The sequence below is a fragment of the Rana temporaria genome, chromosome 13 (assembly GCF_905171775.1).
Source record: "Rana temporaria chromosome 13, aRanTem1.1, whole genome shotgun sequence".
NCBI lineage: Eukaryota > Metazoa > Chordata > Amphibia > Anura > Ranidae > Rana > Rana temporaria.
This window is the reverse complement of record NC_053501.1, coordinates 29,448,023-29,460,526: the sequence shown is the minus strand read 5'-3', so window position 1 is coordinate 29,460,526 and position 12,504 is coordinate 29,448,023. Positions and strand designations below refer to the sequence as shown.

Sequence of the window (12,504 nt, the reverse complement as noted above, 5' to 3'; positions counted from 1 at the left end):
TGCGCCTGACGCGCATCGCATGTAGTCAATAAAAGTTCCAGACCCTTTTTTGTGCGCGTATTTGAGCGTTTCCGTTTCCTATAGAAAGTAATGGAAACGCTCGATTCAAGCGACTTGCGCGACAACGGGCATTTGCTACGGGCGTTTCGTCAATAGAACTTGTCGCCCATGCAGAAGATTAAAAAAATCTACCAACATAGCAACAAGTGATGAAAAGATGATTAGTTTTTCCTATTGGCTAAAATAAAAAACGTCAAAGTACAAAAACGTCGGACAACGCTGTATGCAAACGTGCATATTAGCATGAATACGCGCGAAAAAACGCCGGAAAAAAACGCCGGAAAACGCCGCTATTGCCTACGCCTAGGTGTGAATGCAGCCTTAGGAGCCAGACAAGCAGGAAGTGTGGAGATCAGAGCAGAATTACAGCAACTTCAAAGCAAAAACAAACAATAAGGACATGAAACCAGTACTGCAGTAAGGTAAAGGAAGCTATTTAGCTAAAAAAAAAAAAATCCTTTAGTGACCATTTAATGACCAGGCAATTTTTTGCAAACAAAATTTATGGACTTTTTTTTTTCCCCACAAATAGAGATTTCTTTTGGTGGTATTTAATCACCTCTTCAGTTTTTTTTATTTTTTGCGCTATAAACAGGAGTGACAAAAAAAAAAAAAAAAAAAGCCGAGTAAATAGATACCCAACATGTGACGCTTAAAAATTGTGCACACTCATGGAATGGTGCCAAACTTCGGTACCAAAAGATCTCCATAGCCGAAGCTTTAAAGGTCTAGTGCTAGAATTATTGTTTGCGCTCTAGCGCACGCAGAAATACTTCACAGGTGTGGTTTGAACGGCGTTTACATGTGGGCGGGACATGCATGTGCTTTCGCTTCTGATCGGGAGCTAACAGGGACCGGAGCGTTTTTAAAAAAAAATTTTTTTTTTTTTTGTTTTATTTTACTTTTTTTCCTTAGAGTCGGTTCACACATAGGCGGCACGACTTCGGGGGCGAATCTGCAAGTCGTCCTGAGGATGACTTCAGAGGCGATTCGCAAAACGACTTCTGTATAGAAGTCAATGCAGATCACCCCGAGCCGCCCCCGAAATACTACAGGAACCTTTTTTCTAAGTTGGAGCGACTTGCGTCGCTCCTATTAGAACGGTTCCATTGCAGTGAATGGGACGCGACACGTCAGGCGGCTGAGCCGCTTGTCGTGTCGCCCCAGTGTGAACCGGGTCTTACACTTTTTCTCTTTTACATTTCTTTTTTTATCACTTTTTTGTAAACATCCCTTGTAATAGGTCCTCTTTATGGAAAGATGCAGGGTCAATAAGACCCCGCATCTCTCCTCCAGTCTTGACTTGTACGGCATTAAGCGATCAAAAACCTTCCTTGACTTGGACAAATCCTTCGTCATTGGTATTTCACGCACTCGCCCTCCCAGACACTGCAGCTTACAGTGGGAGAGTTTCAGCAACAGAGACAGTGCTGCCAATCCAGAAAGCAGTCGATAGCCGTGCCCTCTGCAACAATTTTCATCCCATTAAAGTGCAAACAGTCATTGCCAACATGTGGCAACTCTAAACTGAATTCAGAAGCAGTGTAGCATTGTTGCCACCCCACCACAGGAAGCTCATTTTAGTTGCACTTCACTGGCAGAATCAACAAGTATTTTTGGGACTTTGCAGGGGGGATGAACAGAAAACAAACTGGAAGTGTGCGTTTTTTTTTTTTCCCCTTGAAGCCATAGTTCTACTTTAATAGGTTTTCCAGGGCAAAAGAAAATGTAACCCTACAGTCTGGCCCTATGGGGGCTTAAAGAGAAGCTTAATGCCTTCATACCTTGTCCACTGGATTGTCCTCAAAAATCATATTCATCCACCCAGCAAATTCAGTGTTGTCAGTTGTAATCCATCAGCGCACGCTGGGATCCGCTTCTATCTTTTTTACATCATCACAGCCGGAGGTCGCTTGCAGCTGGTCCCCTGATGATCCGCTGCTGTGCATGTGTAACCTGTGATAGAATCACAACTATGTCATTCTTGCCTAGGCCAGAAATCAGAAAGCACAGGGCTGGCTTAAAAAATTTACTTTTATGTGCGATTCTTAAAAAAAAAATAAAAGAAGTGGAGTAATAATATAGAGTGTGGAAAAATATGGGTGAAAGTCCATGTTAAGGCTGGATTCACACCTTTGTGTATATGATGACACCTGAAAAACCTGCCTTTTAAATGTCTGCAGTTTACAGTACCAGTCTTGGATGTGGTGGCTGAATTAGGCTTTTTATCCTTTATTTTTTTTTACCTGGTGCTCCTGCCAGTATCAAACTTGTTGTTCTAGGGCTAAGGTCTCCAAACTGTGGCCCAGGGGCAAGCCCTTTGCTTGCTTTTATCTGGCCCTGGGGCACCATTTCATTCACGGATGCCAACAATGGGATATAACCTCCCACCCAATAATACCATTGATGGAGCACAATGTCTCCTAATAAAGCCAATGGTGGGGCACAATGTCTCCCAATGGTGGGGCACAATGTCTCCCAATGGTGGGGCACAATGTCTCCCAATGGTGGGGCACAATGTCTCCCAATGGTGGGGCACAATGTCTCCCAATGGTGGGGCACAATGTCTCCCAATGGTGGGGCACAATGTCTCCCAATGGTGGGGCACAATGTCTCCCACTGGTGGGGCACAATGTCTCCCTCTGGTGGGGCACAATGTCTCCCTCTGGTGGGGCACAATGTCTCCCACTGGTGGGGCACAATGTCTCCCACTGGTGGGGCACAATGTCTCCCACTGGTGGGGCACAATGTCTCCCACTGGTGGGGCACAATGTCTCCCACTGGTGGGGCACAATGTCTCCCACTGGTGGGGCACAATGTCTCCCACTGGTGGGGCACAATGTCTCCCTCTGGTGGGGCACAATGTCTCCCTCTGGTGGGGCACAATGTCTCCCTCTGGTGGGGCACAATGTCTCCCTCTGGTGGGGCACAATGTCTCCCTCTGGTGGGGCACAATGTCTCCCTCTGGTGGGGCACAATGTCTCCCTCTGGTGGGGCACAATGTCTCCCTCTGGTGGGGCACAATGTCTCCCTCTGGTGGGGCACAATGTCTCCCTCTGGTGGGGCACAATGTCTCCCTCTGGTGGGGCACAATGTCTCCCTCTGGTGGGGCACAATGTCTCCCTCTGGTGGGGCACAATGTCTCCCTCTGGTGGGGCACAATGTCTCCCACTGGTGGGGCACAATGTCTCCCAATGTCGCCAATGGTGGGAAACAATGTCTTCCAATGTCGCCAATGGTGGGAAACAATGTCTCCCAATGGTGAGGCACAATGGCGCCAATGGCTTCTGAGCATGTTTGTACTTTGGATTTTTTTTCCAATGAACATGTGTACACACGATCGGATAATCCGAAATCACACATTTGTCGGAAAATTTTTAAAGCATGCTATTCAACATTTGTTGTCAGAAAATACTACAACAATTGTCCGATGGAGCATACAAACGGTTGGATTTTCCGACAAAGCCTTCCATCACACAATTCCCGTCTGAAAAATCCGATCGTGTGTACGGGCCTTAAAGCGGAGGTTCACCCTTAAAAACATGTATATACCATTCCATCCAGCATACTGCTGACATGTACAGTATGGTGTTTTTTTTTTTTTTCGCTGTACATACCGTTGTATAACTATTTTACCCCCGGCTTCTGGGTAGTGGCTCCCGCGGGAGTGGGCGTTCCTATTCAGAGACTAAGTGATTGACGTGATGACAAAAGCTTCCCCCGGCGCATAATGCATGTCACCAGTTTCGGAAAGAAGCCGAACGTCGGTGCGCAGGCGCCGTATAGCACCGATTTGCAGTTCGGCTTCTTCCGGAAACTGGTGGCGCATTATGTGCCGTGGGAAAGCTTTTGTCATCACGTCAATCACTTAGTCTCTGAATAGGAACGCCCACTCCCGCGGGAGGCACTACCCGGAAGCCGGGTGGGGGGAAATAGCTATACAAGGGTATGACAGCGAAAACAAACAAAAAAACGGCATACTGTACATGTCGGCAGTATGCTGGATGGAATGGTATATACATGTTTTAGGGTGAACCTCTGCTTTAAGAGTGGCCAACCGGGGTGCTCCTAGTATCACTATGGGTTTGGGACCTCACTCTGAGAAGAGGCACTAGGCCACAACATCACTTGACCTTGTATTATATGGTTTTGGTAAATCCAAAGGAAAATTGTTCAAAAAAATTGTATAATGTATGGCCAGCCCAAGTTAAATATCAGGAAATTTGCTGTCATATTTCAAGAGAAATTTTAAACTTGTTTGTTTAGTTTTTTGTTATGTTTTTGTGTTTTGTTTTTTTCAGTGCTGATTAGGCTGATGTGTTTACATTTTTTTGTGGTTTCATCTCAGGTCACTTTTAATTCTCCCTAAACTGATCTGCAAGGGAAATCTGGCAGGTTCCATAGAAGCAAAGTCTGTCACATGGGAAATTGTATCCACATTGCATTGCTGCAAGGACCCTCTGAGCCCCTTTACACCGCTATATTAGAGCATGCCACAGAACGGAGGAATATACATTTGCAGCAATAGATACTTTCTTTCTAGTCCCAATATATGTCAGGAGACGTATTTTCTGAACATGGTGGACCCAGCACTGATGTTTATGCAGTTGCTGCCTGCGTGTGTTTTTCTTCTGTTTGGAATCTGTTGCAGGAGCAGCAGCGCTGGCGATCTGTTGGGCTTTGATGTGCCCTCGATTATAGTGGGTACAGCTGTTGTGCTGTCTCTTGTAAATTCCAGGCTACAGCTGTCCAGAGCTGTTCCTCGTGGATTGATGGTCAGCCGGGTTTAGCATATGACTTCTCTGCATAGAACTGCCTGCCGTTAATAGATGCGTGTGGCAACCACGCTGACCTCCCCAGGAAATTTGCACGGCAGATATTAATATGCTGGCACGATGTGTGCCGGAGGGTTAATTTAGTGGTCTGAGTTCCAGTGACGGGGGGGGGGGGGTTGGATAGCTTATTGAGGGTGTCCGTCTTGCAGCCAATCCAAGTCCGAACGGCTTTTCCAGCGGTGGTTTGCAAAGATCTGACAGATTATGGTCGCTGTGGGCAACTGACATTTACCTTTCTCTGTATTTACTGTAATTAATAGCAGTGCATTGTAACAGCAGCTGCACCCAGAACTGTTCTTTATGTACATATATGTTTTGTAAATAGTCATATCAGTATCTGTGTGTATATTTATTACATGGAGTATGTGGGCTCTGCCTCCTGCTTAGTACTGTACAATGATTGCCGCTTACTGCTTGCCTTTCTCAGTGCCAGTTTGTGGTCAGACCCGATATGATTGTAAAACACGCTCTTCATAAACATTGCACACATAGTGCAGTCTGATTGTAACAATCTCATTTAACCACTCACCGTCTGGCCTATAGTAAAATGACGGCTGGGCGGTGGTTCCACTATCCTGACTGGACGTCATATGACATCTTTCAGGATAACGAGCCGCAGCAGTGTACATGAGGCCTAATAATGGTTAACACATCAAAGTAATCTGTTATTGGTGGCAGTCGTATTTGCTTGTTACGTATGCAGGTTCTGTTTCCTGCTTTAGTCATATTGCGCAATGATACTGCTTACTGTTTGTGGGTCGGGTCTGACGTGTCTGAAACAGTCGAGACTTGAGAAGGTTATTAGTTCACATTTTCTGAACCTGTTTTTTGTTGCACCTATGTAGCGCTACCCCCGAAGGAGCCGCTGGTTGATTTTGGGATCGGCCTGCTAAGTTACCCTGGCGGTGTCTAGGGGTGTAGTTGTGAGAACAGCGGTAGTGAGCGAAGGTCCAGACAGCCAATAAAGGGTTTTTTCAATGCTTTATTGTCCAGGCCAAACACGGCCAACATTAACATATATTGGAAAGGTCAAGGTTGATGAAGGAAAGAAAGAGAACCTTGCTGTATCAGGCCTGGATATATAAATGGAGCAGTCAGTACTGCTCTGCATAGTACCAATTTTGATAACTCGTCGCCTCTCTACTTGGAGTGGGTAAAGTGCCCCCGGACAGACCCCTATGATAGGCCTGGCAGCCGAAGCGTCACTCTGAATTAGCTGGGAGGAACAGGTCTCTCTCACAGACCCGGCTCTAGGGCCTTTGCCACAGGCCTAATTCAATAAAGGACTTGGGTGAATAAAGAGAGCGAATCCTCCCAGTAGATTTTTCCTATGTGGGCTCCCGGATGACAGAAAGCATACCTGTCAGTGGTCCGGACACCCGATCTCAGATTGGGATTCTCTCAACAGGTCCAGGAACCCAGTGAAGCACTGGGGTCCCCTTTTTCCTCTGGATGAGGTTCGATGCAGTTTGCAGCTTTGGCCAGGTGGGCCGCGAAGGTTTTTTAACACATGACCCCTGTCACAGATATACTCTCCCCCAGCATGCCCTGTGAGGGAAAAACTCCTCTAATTGGCTGCTGGGGAAAACTTGCTCTGTCAGAACCCCTCTGGTGCCAACTGTCGGCCAGGGGTGGTATTGCACCCCTGGACCACAGACTGACCCAGTGGAACAAACTACGAATGGGAGCAAATTAACTCTCCCATTCCCCATGGGGGAGTGTTTGAACTTCCAAGGACTGTGCTGCAGCGCTGTATCCCAGAAGTGGGGAAGGGTACCTGGCAAAACAGGTACCTGTTCTTCCCCTCTTCCCCTCCCCCTGAATGGTGCCAAATGTGGCACCGGGGGGGGGGGCATATAAGTGTGGAACTCCACTTTTAAAGAGGTTGTAAAGTTTAAAAAAAAAAATGTTTAAATAAACATGTTATACTTGCCTCCACTGTGAAGCTCGTTATGCACAGAGTTGCCCCCGAACCTGGTCTTCTGGGGTCCCTCGGTGGCTGTCTCGGCTCCTCCCTGCAAGAACTGAACACCTTCATGCGAGCGAGCTTGCATGGTGGTAAGTTCCTGCGGGCGCGCTCCCATATGACAGCCGGCGGCATAAGATGCATTAAGGTGAAAAAACATTTACCTTTACAACCCCTTTAAGCTACAACATGAAATATGGGGGGTTTACGAAAGGCAAGTGCACTGCAAGTACACTTGAAAGTGCAATCGCTGTAGATCTGGTGAGGGGGGGGGGGGGGGCTCTGAAATGAGGAGAAGCTCTGCTGATTTTATCATCTAATCATGTGCAAGCATGGATACTTTTCTAAATGTACGTAAAGTAACTGAGTACTAAGATTTGTAGGTAAAGTTGATCCAGGGTAAATCCGATTGCCTCTCGGGGGATCAGGAAATAATTTTTTCCCCTGCTGTAGCAAATTGGATCATACTCTGCTGGGGGTTTTTGCCTTCCTCTGGATCAACTGTGGGTATGGCGTTGGGTGTATGGGATTGTACTGTGTTTTTTATTTTGTTTGTTTATTTTTTGTGGTTCAACTGGATGGACTTGTGTCTTTTTTCAACCTGACTAACTACAGTATGTAACTATGTAAGCTAAAATGCTGTTTTTTTTTTTCCTTGCATGTCCCCCTCAGATCTACAGCGACTGCACATCCAAGTACACTTTAAGTGCAATTTCAAGATCACTTGTAGTGCAAAGTGGATTTGCCTTTTCGTAAATAACCCCCATGGTCTCATGTGGCCTATTTGGCCGTTATTGTATCTACAGCCTTCTTGTCTTGCACTGCTCTCGCTATTATTGACCCACTGGCCCATATTGTGTTTTGTTCTCTTACTACATTTTTATATGTATTACCTGTTGTATTGAGATTGTGGGCTGTACATTTTGTGTGCTAAAAATCTCAATAAATACTTTGAGGGTTGGGGTGGGTAATGTGACCATATTTATTTTGCAAACCGCCCAGTCCCATATACCTGAATGATGGGGTGCTTATCCTCTGAGTGTTGTGTCCCAGCTGCCAACTTGGCAGAGGGGCTTCCAGATCTCAATAGAGCACAAATGTGATGGCGTCGCTGCACTTGAAGTCCATTTGTTAGTTCAAGGAGCCTGTGCATCTGACACGGTGTACTGAAACCTACTGAGCCTACCCCCCCTTATTTTACAGAGATGAGGGTGGAGGTGTTCTACAGCCCAAATCAGATTCTGACTATCCTTTCCATATAGAAGAAATGATGACATCCAATTCATTGCTGGGGGTACCTGTTTACTCTGTTATATACAAGTCCTCGAGCTAGGAGATCCCATCGAAGTCTCTCCTATCAGCTGTCCAATCAGAGAGCTGAAACCACCAGACAGATTCAGTATAGATGTACTGTTAATATCAACGAGGTGCAAAGGCCATTCAACAACAGCAACTGTTGAGGATTTATCATGAATAAGCCCATTTGTATTGCTGTGCATGGAGACAGAGGCTCTTTTGCAAAAACATTTTTTTGGGGACTCATTACTCTGTGTACTGTCACTGGCGTACAATACAAGGTCAACTAGGAACAGATGAACAGATGAATACAGCATGGCTTCCTAGGCAGAGCCACACCAGAACATATTACAGTCACAATATAATGGGCTATGTTTTGGTAAGGGGCAGCTGAATGCATTGAAGTCACTGAAGTTGCCTATCAGTAAAAAGTAAAATGTAGGATAATGGAGAAAAGGACAGCTGGGCTAGTCGATTGCTATTGTTTGTGTAGACGTGGGAATGGAAGATAAGAGGCCTGCTTTGTCTCGGCTCGTCTATGGGGCTCAGAAATGTAAAAGCTCCGTCTCTATTCCCCTCCAGACCTGGCTTTCCGAATTGCCATTTTATTGTCATCGTATAGGATCTCCATACCCCAACATAAATTGGGCAAAGTGTCTGCATCAGCTCAAATACATAGATTGAAATGTAGTGCAAGAATGTTGTGGGATACTTCTGCTTTTTAGAAAAGTTGAGTAAAGCCAAGCAAATTTAGGAAATATGCATGGCTGGCTCCTGCGCTACAGTTACTGTTAGACACCAGTTACCAATATAATCTGCCATTCCTCATCTCCATACTAGCCAGTGACCCATGCTATTGAGGCCGGGGGGGGGGGGGGGGGCAGCATAACAACCCGCAATTTTTTTTTTTAATTTTAAGACCTACTTCCTTTGCAACTACACGGCCAAGCAATGCCAGGAGGTTAGGTGATTCTTAATCTACTAGCAGGTAATAAAAATCTGTTACAAGGGGGGACTGGTGAAAACTTGGGCATTGGTTGACAATTGAGAATACATACTTGCCTTGAAGCAAGAGACCCAACAGCCGATAGATTATAATCATAATAATTTAATGATATATTTCATTGAAATGGCAAATCATTAATACACAATTTATTTAAAACTAATACAATAGTTGCTGTTGTGTGTGTTCCATCAAAACATAGAATGGAGGTTCAGTTGTGATGGTCAATGTTACTCCCTAATCTTCTGACGCATCAAGTCAAGTTCTCCTCTTTTGATGTAAGGTTCAATAAAGTAGAGAATCCAGTTAAATTTTTTCTTCATCATTCATAGGTCCAGTCCCTTACCCACAAGGAATTTTAGATACCCCTGGTTGCAGCCCATCTCTGTGCAAATGGAGTGCCCCCCAACCCCTTACCTCACCCCCCCCCCCCCAAGTCTCTGTTCTGTGAAGGTTACCACATGCAAAGACTGGTGGATCAACTATTGATTCCCCTGCCTGATCTTGATGCCGCCTTACATGACATCCTCATACTAATCTAGCAGTCTTCAGGAACCTTTGAGGATCTGTGGGGAGGTGCAGTGGTGTGTCATTAGTAATCACTCTAATGTCAGAACAGAACCGTATTGAAGTTCACCAAAGAATAACGAGCCCGGTGGGGGAGAGAGCAACCTGATCAGGCATTCTCACATAATAGCAGTAGGTCTCAGGTGCGCTATCGGCATCTGTCTTGAGCGGAATGTGGCCTGGCTGGTCCTTACCCAAGCGGGGAGGCTTCCAGGAAAGATAGCGTGCTCCTGCTGTTTCCTTATTCATCTAGAACCTCTTGCTGCTGCAAGACCTCTTGTTCCTGCCAGACCGTTGACTTGTCTCTACACTACCCACACACAAAATGCATCCAGGGTCTTGAATAGACTCTGGGGCGCCAGCACACAATCAGCTCCCCCAGTGACCCAGGAAAACAGAGGAGCCATGTTCCTCTTGACTTCCTCTCCCTCAGCAATGCCACTGTGGTTTGAGCGCCACCTGTAGTAGAGAAAGCAGACTGCACCTGTCTACAGTCCCACCGGTGTACAGCCAATGGGAAGTGTCCACATCACCAGGCAACGACATTGACACCAGGACAAGGACCCTCCCACTCGGCAGTCCAGAAAAAATATGACTCTGGACCTGGAGCATCGTCTAACCAAAGATTCAGGTAACTATGAAGGCCATTAATTTGGGCAGTTAGATGGGGGGGAGTTGCGTTTTTAGTGGGGGAAGGTCAGAGCATATAACCTGACAACATGTTTATCTCTCATGGACTTTGAGTTCCAGGGTCTGCACATTTTCTATTACTATTATGAAGCGGTTCCACTCTCCCTATTGTTTTTTTATATGCCATAATCTGGGGCATGTAGCAAGAATAGGCAGCACTCCCATGTGGACAGGAACAGAGTCAGGAATTGCAGCCGGGAAATCTCGCTGTCAGAGGGTGTCGGCAGCAATCTCTGAATCCAGCTTGTATCCTAGAGATGCAGCGTACATAAGGAAGCAAGCCGCTGTTTCTATACAACACACAGGTTCTGCAGGTTGGCTGCTTGCCCCAGTTTTTAGCTGGAGAAGGAACCTTTTTATTTGGCACAGTAATGGTACATTATATGGCTAGGATCTTCAGAGTTTTCCTTGCCAGCAGATGAGAAAATCATCTCCTGAAAATACAACTGCATGTCTGATGGGATCAGAGCATTTCCCACTGGCTTTCACCCGGCCATGATTCGACATTCATAATCTTACAGGGGAATTTTCACACTGATTTCCATTAACAATCGGCGGTTCCAGGAGGAGTGTGGTGGGTTTAGTTATCCGCTGATGTCTTGTATCTCTTAGATCCATTCACACCAGCGGGCGTGTATTGTGCCCTGTATGACATGCACCCACTGGTGTGCCGTGTGTAGGGGCATTGCGCAGTTTGCCCTTTTTATCTTGTTTCTCAATTTTATTGAAACGTCACAAAATATTTTATTATTTCTAAGCCCGCAGAGCGTTGTAAAGGAATGCTTTGGCTATGCGTTTAGAATGTGTTGGGCAATGGAGCTGGTGTGAACAAACTCCTAATGCCCCGTACACACGATCGGAAATTCCGACCGCAAAAGTCCGATGTGAGCTCTTGAATGGAAATTCCGACCGTGTGTAGGCTCTATCGGACTTTTGCTGTCGGAATTTCCGCCAACAAAAGATTGAGAGCTGGTTCCCAAATTTTTACAGACGGAAAAAAAATCGTCTAACAATTCCGACACGCAAAAGTCCAATGCATGCTCAGAAACAATTAGACGCATGCTCGGAAGCATTGAACTTCATTTTCTCGGCTCGTCGTAGTGTTGTTCGTCACCGCGTTCTTGACGTACAAAAGTTCAGAGAAATTTTGTGTGACCGTGTGTATGCAAGCCAAGCTTGAGCGGAATTCCGTCGGAAAAACCATCCAAGGTTTTTCCGACGGAAAATCCAATCATGTGTACGCGGCATAAGGTCTTTAGCAGTGAGATGATCTGGCCAGAGCTTTCTGCCATGCAGTTCTGTGTGCTTTACCTCCACTGCTCTTCCCAATAATATCAAGAGCAGGGCTCAAGTCCTGCGGGAACGCGTGGGAATGGAGTTCCTGCACTTTTTTCACAGCAGGAACTCAGTTCCCTTTACAGGACTAGAGCAGCCGAGCCGCCCGAGCCAATCCTTCACTAAGCGGCGATGCCCAGCTCGAGTCACTGTCAGGGGCAGGCGAACCTTAGTAATCCTTTGTTACCGGCTGCTTCCTGTATATGGATTCATCAGGTAGTGACGGTAGTATTCCGTCACTTCCTCAATGCCGCAATGTCTCCTGGGAGCTTTTGTCATTGTTCCCAGGAGACATTGCGGAGGCCTGCCGCGAGTTATTGCGGGATTTAGAAAAAAAACATGCGGTTTAGTAATTATGCATATGAGCGTATAATTTTATTTTTTTGGTGGGGGAGTGGATCTTGGGGGGGAGTTCCCACACTTTTTTCCCCAGGACTTGACCCCTGATCAAGAGTAATGGCTGGGGCAGCTGTGCAATCCTGCAAGTGCATGGATCTGACTGTGAAATTGAGTGACACTGCAGGGTTAAAACACCTAAATCAGAAATCCATCCATCAGTCCACCCACTAGATCCAGTTTTTTGGGTGGACTGATGAAGAAAAACATGAAGCCTTCCATTGCTGACCTCTCATTCTGCAAAATTCAAGTTACTTGGCTGTTCTTCTGACCCTCGGACTTCATTACTGTAAATCCCTGATCTGGAATAAGTATGCAGATAAATACATCTGACCACCTTCCTTTGCATTCTGGCC

At 46.1% G+C, this 12,504-nt stretch overlaps 1 protein-coding gene across 1 annotated transcript in view; it reads left to right on the top strand.

The window, feature by feature from the left end:
• AKT1 (AKT serine/threonine kinase 1) overlaps nucleotides 1-12,504 on the top strand; it is a 187,900-nt gene that overhangs the window by 149,631 nt on the left and 25,765 nt on the right. The gene's annotated exons all lie outside the window — the stretch shown is intronic.